This window comes from Pteropus medius, unplaced genomic scaffold (genome assembly GCF_902729225.1).
Source record: "Pteropus medius unplaced genomic scaffold, Ma_sr-lr_union100, whole genome shotgun sequence".
Classification (NCBI taxonomy): Eukaryota; Metazoa; Chordata; class Mammalia; order Chiroptera; family Pteropodidae; genus Pteropus; species Pteropus medius.
This window is the reverse complement of record NW_024354500.1, coordinates 31,633,126-31,654,411: the sequence shown is the minus strand read 5'-3', so window position 1 is coordinate 31,654,411 and position 21,286 is coordinate 31,633,126. Positions and strand designations below refer to the sequence as shown.

Here is a 21,286-nt window from a genome sequence, read left to right as displayed (position 1 = left end):
CCGGTCCCCCTCGCGCCGGGCTCCCTTGGCTGCGCGCCCGCGCCGCGCTCGGCCGCATTCTGGTTGCTGCGGCCCGGCCGCCTCCCGCGCGGGCCAAGCAGGCCGCGGGGTCGCAGACGCCCGGCCCTGCCTTGCCCGGACAGGAAGTGGGCCCAGGTTTCCCACTCCTCGGCGCCCGCTTCTTCCTCCGCGGGAAGGAAAGGGCCGGGGAGGCCGCGAGCCCGCCGAGGGGTGGCCAGGCAGCCGGATATTCCCGGGGTTGCAGGCTGTGGCCCTGGGGCGCTGAGAGTAGGCCAAGTTCGGTGCTGGGAGGGAAGCAGCAGGCCGGCCTTCTCACTGTCCGGAGCGCCCTGCACGGATGAAAAATGAATGGACGGTTAATCAAGTATTTATCGGGAGCTTGCAGTGGACTAGGCATGGGTCAGATTGCTGGGATCATGCAACAAACAAAAAAGACCCTGCCTGGGGGAACCTGCGTTCCAGATGCGAGCAGTGGGTGGATTGGTGCATTTTTGCTCTCTCGAGACCCTTGCGTTAGTGTAAATTAGTTTTACACGTCGTATCCATAGTCTGCCTTCAATATTAATTGATCTGAAGAAGTGAAAGAATAAACACTGAAGAAGGAAAATAATTTTCCTATTGAAAGTTTCTGTTTAATATTACGTTTTAAAAAATACTCCAGGAAAGGACAAAAGGTGTTTTTAATAAATTAATTTATATCGGCAAATATTGGACTTATTCCCACCGATAGTAAAGGAGTCATTTTTTAGGCGTACAAAAATACAAAATGAACAAAGAATTATTAAATTCCTATTCACTCTTTGATTAAGTCCATAGTTATTTCACTTCCAAGTAAATGCAACTTCTTAAAACTGACAGTGTATAAAAAGATGGCGACAACTTAAGGGCGTTCTTAGATAAATTTTAGATCCTAAGTTGACCCTTCAGTGTTTAACATACTGTCTTTGGTCTTTAATACCTTTAACTTAAGAAAATGGGGGAAAAAAAAAAAAGGTAAATGGAAAAAAAAGAGAGAGTGTTGCTTCTATTGGACTAAACCTCATTTAACTTCCAGACTGACCTTCCTTAAAGTTGAATCTTAGTATTATGAGGGATGGAAAGATCAAGAACTCTGGACCATCTCAATTTTCCATCTGTGAAAGGTGTTGCAACTAATCTTAAATGAATCAGGAAGCTTTTGCTAGAAATAAATGATAAAAAGATTTATTCAAAGTCTTAGGGTTTGCAAGTCAGAAACACAACTGAGTAGAATCCTAAGTGTTCCCAAAAAAGAAAAGCTGAGGGATCGTATAGTAAAAAGTACTTTCTTGAGAAGAATCAGTCATTCTTAGCCTCTGAAATGGTCCGACGTGGTAATCCTCTAAATGACTGGTGGTCTGGTTAATGGACCTGGACTGAGTAGTCTGGATACATGAATATTCTTTTTTTCCTCTTTCAGGGAGTAATCAGAGGGTTATCTGGAGGTTTGATGTATATCCAGGCATTGATACAGGACTGGAAAGTTCAAAAGTTCAAATTTCCAGGCTTGTTAAAACATGAATAGAATCATTTCCTCATACCTCAATCTACTTGACTTCAGTAATTTAGCAGCTTGACTATAGTGACTCCATTTTATTTCTTTATTCTTTAGTGTTCAAATTTTCAAACTGCAGCTACATCTATTAGGTTGAACCCTATGACATTGATTTCTGTATAGGTCAGAATGAGAATGTCAGCATTTAAGATGGTTCGAACTAGTAGTTCCCTAGTGTAAGTATGGGAACCATTTGTAAGGATGTTGTGGTGTGAATTTCTTGCAAAGGTGGGATGTTGTCAACCTCTTAGCATTAAGGGTTGAAGCTGAAAGTCCTGGGAGAAAAGTATTATACCTCGACATTTATGCATGAGAAACCTGAAGCAAAGGGAATGGCTTAGCCAGTGCTCATGCTGCTGACTGCCAACGCTGGGCCCTTTCACATGTGATTGAACGATTAGATATAGGGTTCTGAGATGGTTCTGATAGTTTGATATTTCACTACCTTGAAACCCCATAGAGGAAGAATTAGATGCATACTTAGCCATCACAGCCATCTCTAAGTCCTAGTTTCAAAGCCATCTTCAACTCCAAATGGATCTCTTCCCAACCCCTCTCATCCGATTAGTCATGGAGCCTCTGAATTCTTACCTCAGAATCTCTCCCACGAACTCCCACCTCCACCACCTGGCCCGCACTCACTACCCAGGGATGCTCTGCCTCTAATATCATCCCCTTTAAAACATCATTCCATTAAAAATGTCAAGTGAGCACCTACTAAGTGCCAGATACTGCTAGTTACCAGAGACAGATAAGACAACCCGCGTTTTGTAGTTTTAAAATATGTCCTCAAGTTCTTTGGTATTACTCCCTTCAGGAGATGACTATCAATCCCCCAACCCCCTTGAGTGCAGGCTGGACTTAGTGGCTCACTTATAACAAATAGAATAAGTGATGGTGCAACTTCCAAGACTAGGTAATAAAAAGCACTTGGTTTTCTCCTTTCTCTCTTGTCTTGGATCACTTGCCCTGGGATAATCCAGCTGCCATGTTATAAGGATGCTCAAGCAACTTTATGGTGAGGTCTACGTGGCAAGGAACCAGGACCTCCTACCAAAAACCAACACTTACTTGCCAGGCTCGTGAGTGAGCCACCTTAGAAGCAGATACTCCAGTCCTGGTCAAGCCTTCAGATGACAGCAGTCCCAGCTGACCTCTTGACTGCAACCTCGTGAGAGACCCTGTGCCAGAACCAGCCAGGTAAGCCACTCCCAAATTCCTGACACACAGCAGTTAAGAGATTATAAATGTTTGCCGTTTTAAGTCATTAAACCTTGTTGTCATTTGTTATGCAGCGAGAGGTAACTAATAACCCTGCTGAAGCTTATAATCTTTTAGAGAAGACAAAGGCATCATTACAATTCACTGTGATGATGGTGAATCAAAGAAGAACTTGAAATATATATAACCTATGAGTGCTAAGAAAACCTAACTTAATTCTGTCTGAGATATAGGGAAGAGGACATTTGGGCTGGACCTTTATCTAGAAGTATTTTACCAACAGAATGCAGAAGAGGGGTGGGAGATGAATTATGAAGACTTAAGGTAGAGCTGGATTGTAATGGATTTTGAATGTCTTGACATAAAATTATGACTTTCAACGTATACATATATCAAATTTTCACACTGTATACTTTAAAAACCTTATAATTTTAGTTTTCAATTACAACTCAATAAGCCGAAGAAAAATTTTTTTGATTGTGACTATTCTGCAAACAGTGGAAAGGAATGGGAAGTTTTAAAGCATAACCAAATTTGTCTTTAGAGATGTGTAAAGGGTTAATTAATTAGCTGTGGTAACTACTACAAGGCATACAGGAGTTGGAGTAGTAAAAACTTTGGGCCAGGATAACATAAATGATGGTGGGACCATTAAAAAAATGGAACAACAAAGGAAGAACAGGCGAAGAGAGAAGAAAATGGCCTCAGCTTTGAACAAGCTGGGCTTGAGGAGTCATGGGACATTCAAATCGACACTTTGACAGGTCACTTGGAAATTGCTGGGTTGGATTGAGGAAGGGAACACCGGAATTAAAGGCATTTGTGGTTCATCTACCGTGGGACCGTTGAAGCCATAAGGTTAAGTATGTGTTCCCGGGAGAGTGTGCTGAATGAGAGGTCTACATAATCCTAGGGCACCCCAACACTGAGAAGAGAGGAGGAGGAAAAGGGAAAAGTGAGTAGAGGAAGCCGTGACATATGCATTTCACAAGGATGTGTTAAATCAGGCAGGATGAGAGTAAGACGAAGCCTCTAGATGCAGGCATCCTGGCCTTTGAGAGCCCACCCTTAATTGGACATTGGAATAGGCTTAACAGTGGGTAGAAAATGAGAATAGGAGTGAAAGCAGTCTATTCTTTTAGAAAATTTGGTAAGAAAAAGAGAAATGGATGGTGTTTGAGGGGATATAGAGGATCTAAGGAAGGATCTTTGAATTATACTTATTTTTTGGGATTGGAGCATGTTTGGAGACAGATAAGAAACCAGAGAGAGAGAGGATTTGAAAGACTGAAATTATTAGAAATATGGGAGATCACTGATGAAACCAAGGAGGAGGAGAGTAGAAGGTGACTCCAGCAACAGGAGGAAGGAAAACTCCTGAGAGGGTGGGGCAGGAACCTAGGAGTGGGTGAATATATAGTTACATCTAGAGGTAGAGGAGATAATAACCTCTCGTGTTTATATTGCACTTTACGGTTGCCCTGTGAGGGAGGCAAGATGGTTATTACCAACTCCTTCTTATAGCTGTTCCGAGACACATGAATGACCAAGGGCCACCTAATTAGTGGGTAGCTGAACCAGAACTCAGATCAGAAGGTCAGCATGAAGTTTCCTTTGCTGGACCATATTGTACCCTTTCAGGCTTCATAAAGTATGGCACTGATGAGGTAGGCACCATCTGTCCCTCTCTGTGTCTGTGTTCCACTCACAAGGCACTCGTTCCATGTCCCTCTGCCTGAAAAGTAACCATCCTTCAAGAGAAAGAGCATGTACCTCTTCCTTCACAAAGCGGTCACCGCGTGCACACCTCTCAGGTAGCAGCAGATTCTCCTACAATCCGTGTGTTTGTCTGTGAGTTTTGCCCCATTTTGGATGGTTTGACCCTTCAGGGCAGAAATCTAGCCATTCACCATCATATTCCAACACCATCAATTGTCCCACATGGTAAGTTTTCATCAAGTGTTGGTCGAATGAATGATTGAATGAGAGATGCTGTGCCACGATTGGCATAAATGTGACCACTAGCCCCAAGAAGTGAAAAATGTATTTTCTCACATAACAAGATGGCCCCTGTTAGTTTGTTCCCAGGGATAAGTGATTCGTCAAAGATTAAAGTCTTATTATCCTCCTACTTTGCCACTCTGTATTTGCTTTTGTCTTGGGCTTATCCTTCGTCGTCAGTAAGTGGCTGCAACAGCACCAGGCATTCTATGCTTCATACAAGACCCAAAATTCAGACAAGAAGAGGAGGGGCATTTTGAAGTGTGAAGAAAACTTTCCCAGAAACCCCGGAATCCCTTATGCCTCATTGGCCAAAATTGCATCACATGCCTGTTCCTAAACCAGTCATTGGCAAGGTGAGTGGACCTGACACGATTGGATTAACTTCAACAGAAAGTCATCCTCAGAGGGACTGAAGAAATTGCCAGCCTTTTCTGAAGATCCTGGCTACCCCTTACCTAAACAAAATAAAAATTCTACTGGCACAATTGCTGTAAGTATTCTCATAGGTTAATACATGTAATTAATATCTGCAAGTTCCAAATGTGGCTACTAGAAGCATATTGTAAGCTTAAATGTGAACTTGTCCTTGTGCACCAACAGCTCCCATACTCATGTTCAACACATCCTGTGATGAAACTTAATTCAGCTCTATCCTGCTAGAACTCAAGCTCCAAACACAGGGATCTTTGTTTTGTTTCTATCAGTAGTGCTTAGAACAGCACCTGGAATATAGTAGGATTCAATAAATATTTATTAATTGAAAAAAAAAATCTGATGGCAAGGAAAAAGGGGAGGGTTGGCATGGAGCTGGCACCCAGAAGCATCTGCACCATGATTTTTTCAAGGCTCTTTACTTTTTATGTTTTTGCTTCTTTGCCTCACAGGACACACGGAACTTTTGCCCAAAATGAGCCTTGCTTTCTGGTTTCTGTACACTAGGCACATGAGCCTTGCAAATATCACCAACCTAACAGTCACTGTTAGTGTCTGGCTGAAAGAGCCACAGCTTGATAAAGTGAAGTAAGTGCTTGTGCTCTGGCAGTCTAGCACATTATGTCAGGCTCAACAGCATCTTTCACCAAAGGATGAAACTTCGCAGCCATCAGACCTCCTTGCTCCCAATATTACAGCAGTTTAGTGTAATTAGGCATGTACCAAGGGCAAGGTGGTGGGAATGGTCAGCTGTGGGGGTGGGCACCAAAGGCTTGCATCATTTGTAATGAATTTTAAAACAATGATAAACCTCTAACGGCAATGATATCCTGGATTAAACTCTGCAAGAGAAAAAGGACAATAATGGAAACACTGCTAAAATCCAAATAAAGTCTATAGTTCGGTTAATACTATAATACCGATGTTACTTTCTGTGTTTTGATAAATGTGCCATGGTTATATAAACTGAGTGAAAGATATATGGGAACTCACTATTCTATTTGTGCAACTCTCCTGTAAATCTAAAATTACTTCACATTTAAAACCTTTTCAAATGATAAAACTGACTGAAAATTGGTCTGCCTTTTTACTATCACCATGATAATTCTAAACAATGTTAGTGATAAAAACACTTTCTCCCTCACCCAAATCTTTAGGTCTAAGTTCTAAGCAATTGTTGTAATTCCTGTTCAGTCTTAATATATATGTAAAGTTCAACTTAACACATTTTTACTATTTATTTTACAGATTTAGTAAACATTGCATTCCATGTGCAAGTTAATCCTAGGAACTCTTATAGATACAATTGACCCTTGATATAGGTGGTCTCAGATGCCCACATTTGTTTTGAGTAAGTTCATATCCAATTTGGAGTTATCCAGGCTTAATTTCAGCACAGTCATGTCTCCGACCCTAAGATACTACAGAATCTTGCGTTTGGACTGCAAATTTGAAACAGCGTTAGCACAGTGATTTTAAAGACAAAGAAACAGAACTTGTTACTTTAATTCTGTCGTTCTGTGTGACCACTTACAGCTTATTAAAATTATGTTATATTTAAAATTCAAAATGATGAAACAGTGCAAAATGCCATGTCATGTGTCATGATGATATTCGGATTCTTTTTTTCCATATAGAGGAGCAGGGTGTTAAAAACGATCAGTTCCATGCATTAAATATGTGAGAAACGAATGTAATTAAGATTCCAGGTATTATAAACTACTTTAAAGATCATATATCCTCTCCCCTCATTTTATAGATGGAAAAGAAGGCCCAGAAACTTGTTGTAGCCAACAAGGATTTAGTGAGTTGAGGTGAGGATAGGAGCTTCTGTCTCCTGGCCCAGTGCTCCTAGCACTGTCTCTGCATCTCATGCTGCTCTCCTTTAGCAGACAGGCAATAACTCAGAAAAACCAAGTCCCTTGTCCAATGTCAGCTGGTGACTCAGCGGCAGAGTAAGACAAGGGAACCAGGACTCCTGACTGCTCAAGGCTCTCATCACTGCCCCGTTTCCTCTTTCCAGCTCTCATTCAGCTAGAGACAGATTAATTCCAGACGACTAACGAATGTTCCACCTGACATTCAGATGGGAAGAGGGGGCCAATTTTAAGAAGAGACACAGCTCAAGTCGACATTAGAAATGAGTAAATTTCAGTCAGAATTCCCACAAATAGAAAAACCCTGAATACAACATTAGGAGAGCAAGGGGACAATTTTAGGTGTCGATTTTCACTGAGTCCTCCAATTGGGGGGTTATCGTTTCAATGGATAGTATACTGGGAATTTATACTATCCACAAAAATGCTTATCCTTAGTTTTTCTTTTTTCAGGGAGAAAGCAATAATTATCAGAATGGCACCTTCATGATGTAACGGGCCATCACATCGAGGAAAATCTCAATAGCAAGAACTCTGTAGAAAGAAGGTTTTCATGAAACACTGTTAATAGACTGCCCTGCCTGCCTTCCCAGGCAACTCTCTTCTAGACTGGGGTAAAAGGTAAACATTATCTTGATTAAATTTAAGCTCCTCCCTGTGAACGTTTTTAACCAGCCCTTGAAATTCATCCTCTCTCTGTTTCTCAGATCACAGCCCAATGTTAGGAATCATTCATTTGTGAATTGTCAGGCATGGACACTATAGGCAACTACTGGGGTTCTGTCTTTGCATGGCTCCCTATCATAATAATTGATTAGGTATGCCCTGCTACCCACTGAGCTACAATTGACCTCCTATCGCATGCTCAGAAGGATGATGGATGGGTGGATAAATAGGTAGATAGATGGATAGTAGGCGAATGGGCAAAAGAGTAAATGAGTGAATAGTCGGATGGGTAAGTAGATAGATGAGTAGAGAGATGGATGGATTAATAGGTAGATAGGTGGATAGGTGAGTGAGAGTTGGAAAGGGAATGGTTAGATATGTGGAAGAGTGGATAGGTAGATGAACTAATGGGTCAATATGCAGGAATCTATACTATCCCATCTTTATATTGGTGCCCAAGGTACCTCTATAGTGAAGGATTCCCAGGGGGATTCTGCTTCACACAGGAGATTTGTTCACAATCAAAGCTATATTTAGGATAGGTAAAACTTTGCCTTGGGGTAGACTTTAAGGCCCTGAAAGACAGGAATCATAGCTTTCCATCTATGTGCCTTAGTAGCCAGCTCATTCCCTGGTGCATAGTAGGTGCTGAGTGAATATTTGTTGATAAAAATGAGTGAATGAATAAATGACTTAAGAAACACAAGGAAGGCTCCTCCTGACCTTGAAATATATCCCCATATTCTGATTTTCTGTGCTTATATTCCAATATTAAAATTTCATTCTTTCATAAATCAATCATGCACTCAGAAAGTGTCCAGTTATGATGCAAAATATTCTGAATGTTAAATGCATTAAACCCTTTCCATCTGTTGTTTCTTTAGTAGGGATTAGCTGGTCACATTGATGTCTCTCTTAATTCTTTACTGATGAGGCTGGACATGGGGCAGGTCCCGAGGTTTCTCTGAGTGGACTGAAGTCAGAGATGGCCCTTTGCAGTAGGAATCACCAGGGCTGTGGGAAGAGACCGAAAGATTCTCCTCTCTCCTGACCTCCACAGCTAAGCCCTGGCCACAGTGCCTTCTCAGCAGCCCCTTCCCCTGATAGGATGAGAATTCCTCACTTTGTCCCACTGACTTCTACAAGCTGGTTGGAGCACTGAGGTGAGGTAAGAAATGAAGAGAGAAGAGGAAAAGTGAGAACAAGAAAGTAAACATGAGAAAAAGGGAGACACAGGACAGTAAAGAGAAAAGAGAAAAAAGAGGAAGCGAGGCTGGATATGGGCAGGGGGTAGATTATATTTGCAGCACAATGCCTCTAGTAATAGTATCATCATTATCTTGCCTGAACAGATGTGCAAGGATTCCATCTACTCATTATACAACATGAAAATGGAACACATTTCTATCAGCCTCATCAGAAATCTTGGCAGATGCTGTCAGAAGGTGCACACTGCTTCTGAGATGTGATTTTTCAATAGTGTATACTGTACTTTTTGATTGGGGTTAGGAAAAAGAGGAAAAAGGCATTGATTGTACTACTTTTTAAATTATTATTATCATTATTTTGAAATTCCTCTTTCCAAAAGGGTTTTGCCTTAGACCACACTGAGCTCCTTCAAATAGCCATGTCAGCATGACCTGTGGTCTGGGGCCAATCAGCAGTCTCTGGGTGACATCAAAGCCCTGTGCCAAAGACTCATTCCTTTGAAATAGTCCCCTCTGTCCCATCTTGAGGGCATGTACTTTGTGGCTCTCACCTCCCTTTACTCCACCATATTCAAAGCTTCTATTCCCCTCTATTTCATTTCTTCTCTGACTTCAATGTCCCTGTCTCACACTAAGACGTCTGAAGTGCGTGGTTCAAGCAAAGAGCATTTTGTTCCCAGCTGAACGAGGCTCAGGGAGACCGGCAGTTCCAGAGACAGGAGTGGGCACCGTTATTCACTGAACTAAAGCCATGCAGTGTGCTAGTTCCCCACGACAAACACCACCTTTCCCTGGGAAGGCAGCCAAGGCCTGGAGCCCTGTGTAGGAAATCCCCTGTGAGAGGCCCTTCCTGAGCTTCACAGAAAATGGTTCTTTTCATAGGCTCTGAGTCCCCTTCCTTTCTAGCCATAAAGGCCCACATCACATCCCCTGTCCTGGCCTTCCACACTCTGTTCACATGCCAAGTGCCCCCACCCAGGCGCCTCATGGCTCCTGCACCCCTTCTGCTTCCCCCCCACGTCAGCTGGCTTCCCCAGTCCTCAGAAAGCCTCTTCCTTTCCCTGGTCAGGCTGCCGACTCCCCTCCATCCAGCTCTCAATGCTTCTGACATGAAACTGTTCTATGCCATGACCTAACATCTCCAGAGGCTCCTCACAGGTTGAACAGAAATGATTTGTTGACTTTGCCAGATTAGCAAGGGGAGCAAATTCCACAGATGCCTCTGTCCCTCAGTCTCAAAGTTCAGACCTCCTGGTGGATAGCAGGAGTGAGGTGATGGAGACAGCCTAGGACTTGGGAGAATAGCTGCAACAATCACTCTTTATGGAGCAATTACTAGCTGGCAGGCGATTATCTAAGCCTTTTTCATGGATTTATGTATTTAATCCTGTCAACAACCCTCTGCAATAGGCACTATTACTAGCCTTATTTTACAAAGAGGAAATGGAAGCCCAGAGATGGCGAGTAACTTGCCCAAGGCCCCAGACTAGTAAAAGGCAGACAGATTGGAGGTGTGCCTGGAGCATGGCACTCTGCACCCACCTGACTGCCTCTCCTGGCATGCCCTGTGGGTAGCAGGGTTCTTGGATTTCTCTGCCTCTCCTTAGGTGGTTCATTTCAGGCCAGCCATGCTCATTTTTTAAGTCTCTTTTCCCTAATCAGAAAAATTGTGGCAGTGAGATGATTTCTTGGGGCACTTCCCTAACGTGGTGCTGTGATATTTTTTCCCTTAATTATAAAGGTACTCAGAAAGATCTCCAAACTTTCTGGACTTAGGGCCAGTCCCAGGTAAAGGGATGAAGTAGGTGGCAGAATTGAACTTCAGTGACCCCTAAAGTCTCCATCTGTGTAATGTTTCCCTCTGTCCTGACCAGGCCTTTGGGTTCCCAGGGCGGAGTTCCAGGGTGGGTACAGAGTTTGTACATCACTCAGTGACTTGGAGGACACACAGACCCTGCACATCAACATGAGTTAACCTGAACCCCTTATTTTTTTTTTAAAGTGTCAATAATAATTTTTAAAAATTAAGGTATAATTGACATAACATTATATTAGTTTCAGGTTACAATGTAATTATTTTTGTATATATTGCAAAATGACCACCACAATAAGTCCAGTTAACAGCAATCGCCATACATAATTACAAAATTTTTTTCATGAAAGAAACTTTCATGATCCACTCTCCCAGCTACTTTCAAATATGCAATACAGTATTATTAACTATAGTCACCATGCTGTACTTACATTCCCAGGACTTTTTCATTTTATAACTGGAAGTTCGTACTTTTCGACCCTTTCTCTCATTCCTCTTGCTTCAGGCAACCACCAATCTGTTCTCTATATCCATGAGCTGGTTTGGGTTTTTTGTTTTTGGTTTTAGATTCCACATATAACTGTGATCAGACAATATTCATCCTTTTCTGTCTGATTTAGCATAATGCCCCCTAGATCCATCCATGTCATTGCAAATAGCAAGATTTCGGGGTTTTTATGGGTGAATAATATTCCAGTGTGTATATATACCACATTTTCTTTATCTAGGCACCCACTGATGAACATTTAGGCTGTTTCCGTCTTGGCTATTGTAAATAATGCTGAAATGAACACAATGATGCAGATATCTTTTCAAGTTAGTGTTCTGATTTTCTTCAGATAAAAACCCAGAAGTGGAATTCCTGAGCTCCTTATTAAAAGAGAGCTGTCCTTTGAGTACATCCTCATTTGTAACAGGAGTGAACACTCGCTAGTGCTAAGCTCAGTTGAGCTCAGCAGTTGCTCTGGTCCAACTCTCTTGGGCAAGAGGGGAGTGACCGTTCACGCTTTGATATGAGACATGTGAATAAAAAAGGGTCTCTGCAATAAATCTGACAAGTTCAGTGATTGGAAGCAACCTCACAGGGTGATCTGATCATTAAATCCTAACTGGGCAGGTAGGTCATGGTGGGTAGTCAAACCCCAGGCATATAACTTCTTTAGTAAACAGTGTATCTTTGGCTTAAGCAATCCCTGTCCACTGTTCTTGTGCATCTAGGTTAATATACCTTTGAAATGCTAGTGTAGTTATACCCCTTGGTGGTATAACCACCTTCAAGGGAGCACATAACCTTGTTAATTATCCTGCACCTTGCCTTCTCTCACCTCCATGTAATCTTCCTTATGTTCCCCCCTTAATTCCAAATGTATAAAAGAAACCGCAAAACTGTCATTCTCTGGAGCATTTGAGATCTTGCCTCCCAGGGTGTTGTCAGTTTGGCTCATATAAACCTTTACAAGAATTCTCTACAGGTTTGGACATTTTTACGTCGACAGAGTCATAAATATTATTTCAGATACCAGGGGCCACATGATTAGAGAAGTCACACTCCTCTACCAAGAACCCCTTAGTGACTGGCTATTGCCTGTTAGAGGAACTTTGCATCCTTTAGTGTGACTTCAAGGAGCTCCATGAGCCCACTCTCACCTTTCTGTCTTGGCCTCTGTCTTTCCTAGAAACTCATGAGTACCTCTCCTGCCAATATGACTGAGCCAATAGCATCTTAAGAGTTAATCCTTACCTTTGGTGGAAGATTTATAGTTGATTCTAAGATGCACACTGTTTCTCATTTTAACATTTTACTGATTTAACATTGCTCTTACAATTGATAACATGTGATTATTTATTTGGCAGCACTTTTTCTTTAATAGTGGTTCGTAAAATAATGGTTTATCTGGCAATCAAAGGCACCTCAGATTTGATGAAGTATGGTAAGTACTATTTTCCAGGTTTGAGCTCCAGAAGCTCAGCCAGAGGCTAGGAACCTGTGGCTGATACTTAAAATGTTTAATGACTGGATGAATTAGAACAGAAGACAGGTGAAAACAATTGTCATGTCTGTCCTGGGACTTACCTGATCCCCATAGAGACTTAAGAAATGAGCATGGCCGGCCTGAAGTAAACCACCTAAGGACAGGCAGAGGAATCCAAGAATCCCGCTACCCCCAGGACATGCCAGAAGAGGCAGCCAGGTGGGTGCAGAGTGCCATGCCCCAGGCATATCTTGAGTCTGCCTCTTACTAGCCTGGTACCTTGAGCAAGTTACTCACCATCCCTGGGCTTGAGTGACATGACCATCAAGTGGCAGAACTGGGATGCTAATATAGGTAAGCCCTTGCCCTTTCACTTTTCCATTTGACATTTTAGAGGAGACACTGCCCAACTCAAGTCTTGAAGGACTGGTTTCCCTCATTGCAGTATAAGCACCTTGAGCGCAAGGAATGAATAAGTCATTCTTTATTGACCCTGCCAGAGTCAGTGCGTGCTGGTCAAAGTTAACAACTGCCCCTGGGAGCCTGGAGGGGGAAGCTCTGATTTGCAGTGTTTTCCATGTACATACTGCCATCATGCCTGACTTCAAGCTCCCAATGTGACAATACCAAACAAGGAGTGGAAAAGAGATGTGCAGAAGTACGGTGAGTACCATAATATGATATTTCTACCACACAGACACAATAGAGGTGAATAACCTCGAGAACACAAATCATGGTAAAATGTAGTGAAATAATCAGGAAGTAAATGAGTTTGGATTATTTATTACCTTTGTTTTAAATCTAATTTATCCAATTTTAATTTTATGTAACTTAGTCTTTAATAATTATGGTGTTTAACAGCCAGCTTGCAGATTTCCTGAAAATTTAACACTTAAGTTCATGACTGGTTTGAGCTGGCTCCAGCACACCACTGCTAGAGTCTAGTCTGAGGCTTTGCTTTTAAGAGGCACTGGAATGGTGGTGCGGATGCTAATAAAAAGAATATGATTATTCACTAATGAACTTTGAATAGAGCTAGTAATCCAGATCCTATATTCTTTCTTGTGCCTGAGAATTTCTTGGTTCCATCGCTCATACTTTTAAGGCTAAACAAATAAATACTAGTTGAGGGTGGAGACCAAAGAACAGCCAAGGCTCCAACTAAGGGCTGTGAATGCAGGTCTGCCCAGCGTCCGGGTGGGGCCCTGTGACTGCTTCCTGTTCCAAACGGTCCTGTGCAACTGGACTTGAGCAAGTCCCCGAGCTGTAACTGTCTCCTCTCCTTGCCCGCAGCAGAAGTATTGAAGAAAAAGTACCAGTCGTATTATTATTCTATTACATTCCAGAAAGGACAGCCTCCCAGGAAATGGGAAGCCGAGAAATAAGTAAAAATTGCAGTAAATTCCAAGTAAATTGCAGCTTCCCAAAGACTCAAAGAAGTCCTGCACTTTGGCTATCTTAACCTTTTGTTATGGGTGCAGTGCTGATGTCACTGGAAACTGGAGTAGGCAGGCACAGTTTAGGGAGGGAGAGGGACAGCTGGTGAATCAGCTGTGTTGCATTACACTCAGCACTCTCCCTGTCTTGGTTCAGGGATTGTACCATATATGGACTCAGGCTTGGGAAGGCGGTCCCGCTGATTTGCTTCGGGGCTCCCTTAAAATTGCATTTTGGGATTAGATCATTGTTACCAGCAAAAGGGAGACCCCAGGAAGGTTAGTCAGCATGAAGAAATCGGGGCCAACTGTGGTCTGGCAGGGAAAAGATGAAAAAAGAGGGTGCAGCCCCTTTCCAGCCTAGCTGCCCTGGGAATGAAGGCCAGAGTCTGAGAAAGCTCTGGGAGTGACTCTTAGCAGTGGTTCCAAGGGGAGGGACTCGCCGGAGGACCAGCCCCCTTCTGCAGATGCCATTCTGCCTCTGGCTGGCCTGGGGCTGTAGGCCCTTTATCCTGAAGCTGATTCAGACAAGACCAGTAACTCCAAATTTTCAGATGAGAAAGGCAGCTTCCCTGACTGTAAGTGAAGGTAGCTACGATGCTGCTGAAGGGACAGAAACCATACTGGCCAGATGAGGCACAGTCCAGGCTCTGAGTGATCCTGAGGTCAAGATGGGTTCACCCAGGTAGAACACAGCTAGTTAACCTCCAACCCCCCACCATCAGGCAGGACTGGGTCAGCCCAGTGTGACACAGCTGGGAACGTGAGAATCAAGAGAAACATAAAAGGAAAGGGGGATGGGCAGTGATCTGGGAAAGCGGCTTTTAACAGATGGCCAATAAATTAGATCTAATTTGTAAAGATTAACCAACTTTTTTTGTTGTTGTTTCAGCAATTCGGTTGCTTTAACTTTTTTTTTTTTTTTTTTTAAGGACCAGCTTGAATGATTTCAGGATGCTTCTCAGTGGACTTCTTGATTTGGTTCAAAAGACCAGAACCATGGAATACTCTACCACAGTGAGAATGAACTACTCTATGCAAAACCCAGACAAATCTCACAAACATAATGTGGAGCAAAGGAAGGCAGACACAAAAGAGTACTGTGAAATCCCATTTATATCGAGCTCAAAAACAGACAGAATCGATCTGTAATATTAGAAGTCAGGATAGTGGTTCCTTTGTTGTCCCTAGTGACTGGGAGGGGCAAGAGGGCTTCAGGGGTGCGAGTCAAGTACTAATTCTTTGTCTGGGTCCTGCTTACACAGACGTAGACACACTGAGCTGTCCACTTATGATCTGTGCACGTCTCTGTATATTATATTTTAAGCAAAAGTTACCTTAAAAAAAGGAACCAGAATGGAATCTTGTGAAGTAAATCTCGTGAAGGAAGAGTGAATGAATTCCTGTGTGTCATCCAAAAATAGCCTCTGCAGGTCAGTGAGGCAGGATGGCACTAGCACCGGGCTAGGCGTCAGAAAACCTGATATCCAACCCCGCTTCTCTTATTCGCTGGTGCAAGGGTCTTGGGAACTTAGCTTCCCTGCTTCTCACTTCCTCTGCTGCAGAACAAAGAGGTTGGATTTGATTAAATGATCTCAGAGAGAAGACTCCTTTCCCACCTGTTTCAGGGGAGATGGAAGAGGATTGAATGTTCATTTTGCCTCTCGTGTGATTTTCTTATAGAGGAAACAGTAGCAGTTGTATTATTATTCTATTACATTCCAGTTAGGCTTGATGAACTCACAGATCAGTTTTCACGCTGTCAAAATACATACACATGTGTGTACACTCACATACACACACACATATATGCACACCTAGGAGTATTTGGCCCTCCCGGCATCCTCTTATTACCTGTCATCAGCCTTGAATTTCCCACTCATCTCCCTCTTCACCTTCATTTCTGCCGTCCTTGACCTTAGTGTGCACACATCCTAGAGCCACCATATAGAGTGCCACACACTGGATAGCTTAGAACAACTGAAATTTGGGGGTCTCACAATTCTGGAGGCCGGAAGCCCAAGAGCGAGTGTTGGTAGGGTCGTGCTCCCTCTGAGGACTCTCACGCTCTTTCCCTCCATCCTGGGTTCTGGTGGTCTCAGCTGTTCTATGGCTTGATTAACAAACACGAGAAGTGCTTGCAATGGGGCCCAGCGCAGTTAGCATGTGATAAACATTAGCTACGGGGACAAAACATCAGATAGTGTCACCTGCATTTTACAGTTGAAGGAACTGAGGCACACAGGCTAGCACAAAGCTAACTCGAGGCAGATCCAGAACTGAAACCCAGGTCTTCTGGGTTATTACACTGACTTGTTAGGTTATCTGGCATGACTCGCTGTCCAGTCTTCCGTAATAATAATAAAGACGACAGCTACCTTTTACTGAGCATTCATTAAATGCCAGCTAATTACCTATTAGGATGGTATTATCTCTGTTTTAGAGAAGTATAAGTTGAGGACTAAATATTCAGAAAACAAAGCTGCATCAGCCAGCAACTGATGGGGAGCCAGGATTTGAATGCAGTTCTCTACAACCCCTGAGTTTTTAACCACTTATGCTCCATAACCTCTGGAAAATAAAAGACCATTGTAGCTGCTTGCTCTATAAATGACTAGGAGTTGCCAGGATGAATTGGGTGATATTTGTAAGTTCCCCAAGGATCAGGAAGAAAGCCATTTGTAACCATCCTTCATCCTTTACCCTGTGGCATCAGGCACTGGCCTCCCATAGGTGTCTCGTATGCTTCAATGGATAGATTTGCTGATCAGTCCCCCAGAGCTTAAGAAGCCAGGCCCAGGAGTGGAGAGGCTAGAGGAGCCAGATGAGCGTTTGATAGCGAAGGCCAAGGCTGGGTGCCAGTAGGATTGTCTGATGCTATCGAAGAGATAGAGGAGGACCCAGTGCCAGAAACCAGAAGGAGCCACGGTATCCCAGCACAAAGGCATTGTGACACCTATCACATTTGTGAAAAGAAGAAAGAAAAGAATGTTACTTCACACGGGGGCCACTAGTCCTAGAAAGGGGAATGTTGATTTTCGCAGGTGGTTTCAGATGGCTGCCTGGGAACACCTTCCTAGTTTGAGATTTGGCCAAGCAAAGGCCAAATGTTAGCAGCCATTTGGGGGGCTTCGCCCAGGCTGGTGTGACATAAAAGCTGATGCACACACATGGTGTGGCTGGCAGCTGAGACAGATAGGACCATTTAGGCTTCTGTCATTTCTTTCTCATCCTCTATGGACAGCTCCCCTGATTAGGGTCATCACCAATCCCTGTGCCTTGCCTCTGGCTCCTGGGGCCACATGGTGGACAAGCAAGGTTAAATAAATCAGTTGAGGCAGGGAATAAAAGTAGGTATGGTGGCAGAGAAGGGGGAGTGAGATTATTGTCAATTTTTTTCCAACAGAATTTGAAGAGCTTTGTCGAACACGATTCTGTCTCTCATGTCCCCCCACCGGGTGAATAATTTACTATGGCTTAAGGGGCCACAAACACAACAGCCCTGACCCTGGAATGGACTTTGAGATGGAGGCAAAATTAAGGATTGCCCTCCTCCCTTGACTTCCATTTGGACTGCCCTGCAACTCTTAGGGTATTTAGAAGATAATACATTAAGAGTTTTCCTAAAAGAACGAGGGCCATGGCTTGCGCAAAAGGCGTTTACTTCCATGAGGTGGGATTTTTATTGCTGGTTTCAACATCAAGGAGGTGTGAACGTTATGTACAAATCCTGACAATCAATACCACCTGAGGAAGGCCAGGAAGCGGGTCCAAGGGCCAGTGCTTCTCACACTTCAGGTGCACAGTTTGGAAGCACCTGGGGTCTTGTGAAAATGCGGATTCTCAATCAGGGGTCCAGTCTGTGTTTCCAACATGTCACTGCTCGTGATAAGACCACTCCGGACTAAGAAAGACTCCTGTCCTTTTCTTGACATTCTCCTAAACAAACACACCTCCTCCCACCAAAGTCATAAAATAAAAACAGGGAAATTGCATTTCCTGAAAATGTTTTACATAATCCCCCAAATTAGGAAGGAATTGTGATACTGTATTTAGAATTTTAATCTGCCCTCCTCCACCACCGAGAATGGTCTCATACTTGATCAGGTCAGAGGGTAGGTCAAAGGATGAGGATTACATGGAGAGTCTTGGGCAATCTTATAGAACAAGCAGAAATGATAGTATTAAAACTACTTTTTTTTTTTTTGCTCTAAAATACATTATTAAAGCTAGCTTTAACTGATATAGATGTATAAAATTACTAGATGATTAAAGGCAAATTTTATTTATTATTTGTGTTTTTCTGTATTTCTCAAATTTTTTTACAAATGAACTTGTGTTGCTTTTATTTTTTAAAAGCTAAATTTAAAACATACTGTACTGTTAAAGTTCATAGGCCTTTCCCTGGTGCTAGAAACCAGAATGGATTCTTTAACATCTAGGGGCTGATACTGTATATATCGGTACACTCTGCAGATAACTGAACCCAGACAGTCTTCTGGGGTTAAGGGGACCGAGACAGCGAGCATCTGTTTGGCACTGAAGGGAGGAGAGAGAACGTCTATGGAGGAGCACCCATTCTCTGCCTCTTGACGTCATACTGACCGCTTGCTAGCCCAAACAAGGTCTGATTTATTTTAGTTTCTATGTCTGCGCAAGTCCCATTTGTATAAATGACAGTCTGACATCTTGATACATGTTTACAAATTAATGAGCAGATGACCTAAATCAATAAACTGTGATCTTGTGCATTTTATAGATGTGAAAAGGCAAGTTGGGGAAGGGAGGCTGGAGAGGGCAGAAGTAATCATGGAAATGGAATTTTCATAAATCAGTCCTGTGGCATTTCCTCTAAATCAGGGCGTCCGGATCCTCAGAAGTGCTCGTGCAGCATAACTTTGAATAAACACAGTCCTCTCTTATCAGCACGGTGCTTTGTATACAGCAGGTACTTATCTTTTTGAATACACTAATGTTTCTTTTATAATGGTCTGAGCATAGAGCACAGAGAAATTTTAGGAAATTACTATCTTTTCCCATCTTTGCAAAGATGTTTGCATCTGTGGAAGCCCAATACCTGTATGTAAAATAGAATGAAAGAATATTGAAGCAACACGATTTAGGAGGATAGAAACAACAAAACAGACAACTCTAAAGGTAGCAATTTTCTTTTATATGTAAAGGTATAAGATGGCTTTCCAGGTTTCAAGCATGTGATTCTAACGTTGGGGGCAATAAAATTACCAGAGGGCCCCCTTCTTAGCCCACTGTTTGGGAATGAATTCTGTCTTCTTTTATTTTTGGGGCTGATCTCTCTGCTGTTTTTTTGCCGATCCCACTTAATTTCGAATAATCTTTATCTTCATGCTCTGGGCTGCAAAGGTAAATATAAACAACATTTGCATTTTTTTGTTTCTTTGTTCCTCTATGCCCTTTATTTCCTTGACCATGACCATTCTCATCAGGTGTCTAGTATTTTAATGGCTTCCTCTATTAAAAGGGAAAAATTCCTTTATACAGAAGTACTAACATCTGATAACAGTTTAGAGGAGCACAGATAGCTTCCATTCCAGGCAAAATGGTGAGCAGACAAAATTTGTCTTCTAAGGATCTCCTCAACTATTTTTCATCCTCCGTTTTCAGTTTCATGATGCTCCTACTTCAAGAGCAACTTTTTGAGGCTCTCTATCGACTCAGGGGAGGCTCCCTGTCTACAACCTTCCTTTAAATCCCATACTTCCCCCTCTTACCATCCCATCGAAACTTACCCAACCTTGTCACAGTCTTCAGCATCTTTATCATAAATTGACCAATTGTACCAACAGGTCCCCTTAATAGTGAGAATTAGGGACAAGTGCATTTTCGAGTTGATAGACCTTCAAATCATCCATTATAAGTCCCCCTGCCCTCTGGTCCAGGGGCCTGATAAAGGACGATGACAGATGAGTTAAGCTGTGGCCTAAGTGGTTGATTCCAAAGCACCTTCCTCAGGCCCTATGGACATCAGTGACTTGTCAGCGGTATTGGAGAACCAAATGACTCATTAAATAAAGCAAGTAAGATGAAAACACAGGTAGCATTTGCTGGTGTGGATGACTGTGTTTGCATTGTCAACTTCTGATCCAAGGTCCCTGGCTGAGCAAATTGAGACTTGACCAGTTAAATTTCCCTGCAGTGGATTCAGGACATGCCCAAAGCCTCTGTTGTAATAAAGTGCACCCCCTGACCACCTCATAATGGTAAGTGGGATCTGCAGCATGCACACCATGTCAGGAGAACCAGAAGACCAGATATGGGGCTCAGCAAGAACCAGCCCTGAGTTCCCACGGTTTCGCCATGTCTTACCCCAGTCCTACACCGAACTCCATAATTGATTACGGAAAGCAGTCTGTCACAGAGAAAAGCAGCTGGGAAGACTCTTGTACATCCTGACTCCTGGAGTATGCTAGCCTCAGCAGCCAATGAAAACAGTGCTTCACCCATTTGCTGTTGGAGGCAGCATGAGCTAGTTCTCAGACTCAGAGTGTGTGAATGCAGACTTGAGAAGGTAACTCTCTGCAAGAGGGGGTAGTCTGCCATCTTTGTTATGCCAGGCTACAGTGATATCTGAGATGGAACTGCAGAACCCCCAGTTTAGAATATAGGTTGGGGTCCTGATCAGGAGTTTGAGATATAGTAGGTCACACAACCCCTAAAAATTTTCCAGGGGATCCTCCTACCCAACAGTCACCCAGATCTGACTTATTCTTGGCTCACGGAAGGCTACTAACACAAATGGATCTCTCCATCTGATTGAGGATGTTGGACTTAGGGCATTGGAAAAATATGGGAATTGGGAAATGGGGGGAGGGCGTACCACTTACTTTCTAATCTGAGGGTAAAGGCGATTGAACCAAAAAGACTCTAAGAAGGTTAAGATACAAGTAAATATAAATGTTACCAGTTTACACCTTGAATATTTATCAGCCTAAACTTACTTATCTTGAGAGGCCATATACGACGTAGAGAAATTAACACAGTTGTAAAACGCACAGACTTTAGCATCATACAAATCTGCTTTTG

General features: G+C 42.8%; 1 long non-coding RNA gene across 1 annotated transcript; it reads left to right on the top strand.

Moving 5' to 3' along the window:
• The first annotated feature begins 506 nt into the window (after positions 1 to 506).
• On the top strand, positions 507 to 18,514 carry LOC120594964 (uncharacterized). The gene is made up of 6 exons (XR_005650745.1): positions 507 to 695; positions 2,578 to 2,794; positions 4,997 to 5,172; positions 7,582 to 7,749; positions 13,289 to 13,451; positions 15,157 to 18,514. It is a non-coding gene; the product is annotated as an uncharacterized LOC120594964 (long non-coding RNA).
• The last annotated feature ends 2,772 nt before the right edge of the window (positions 18,515 to 21,286 follow it).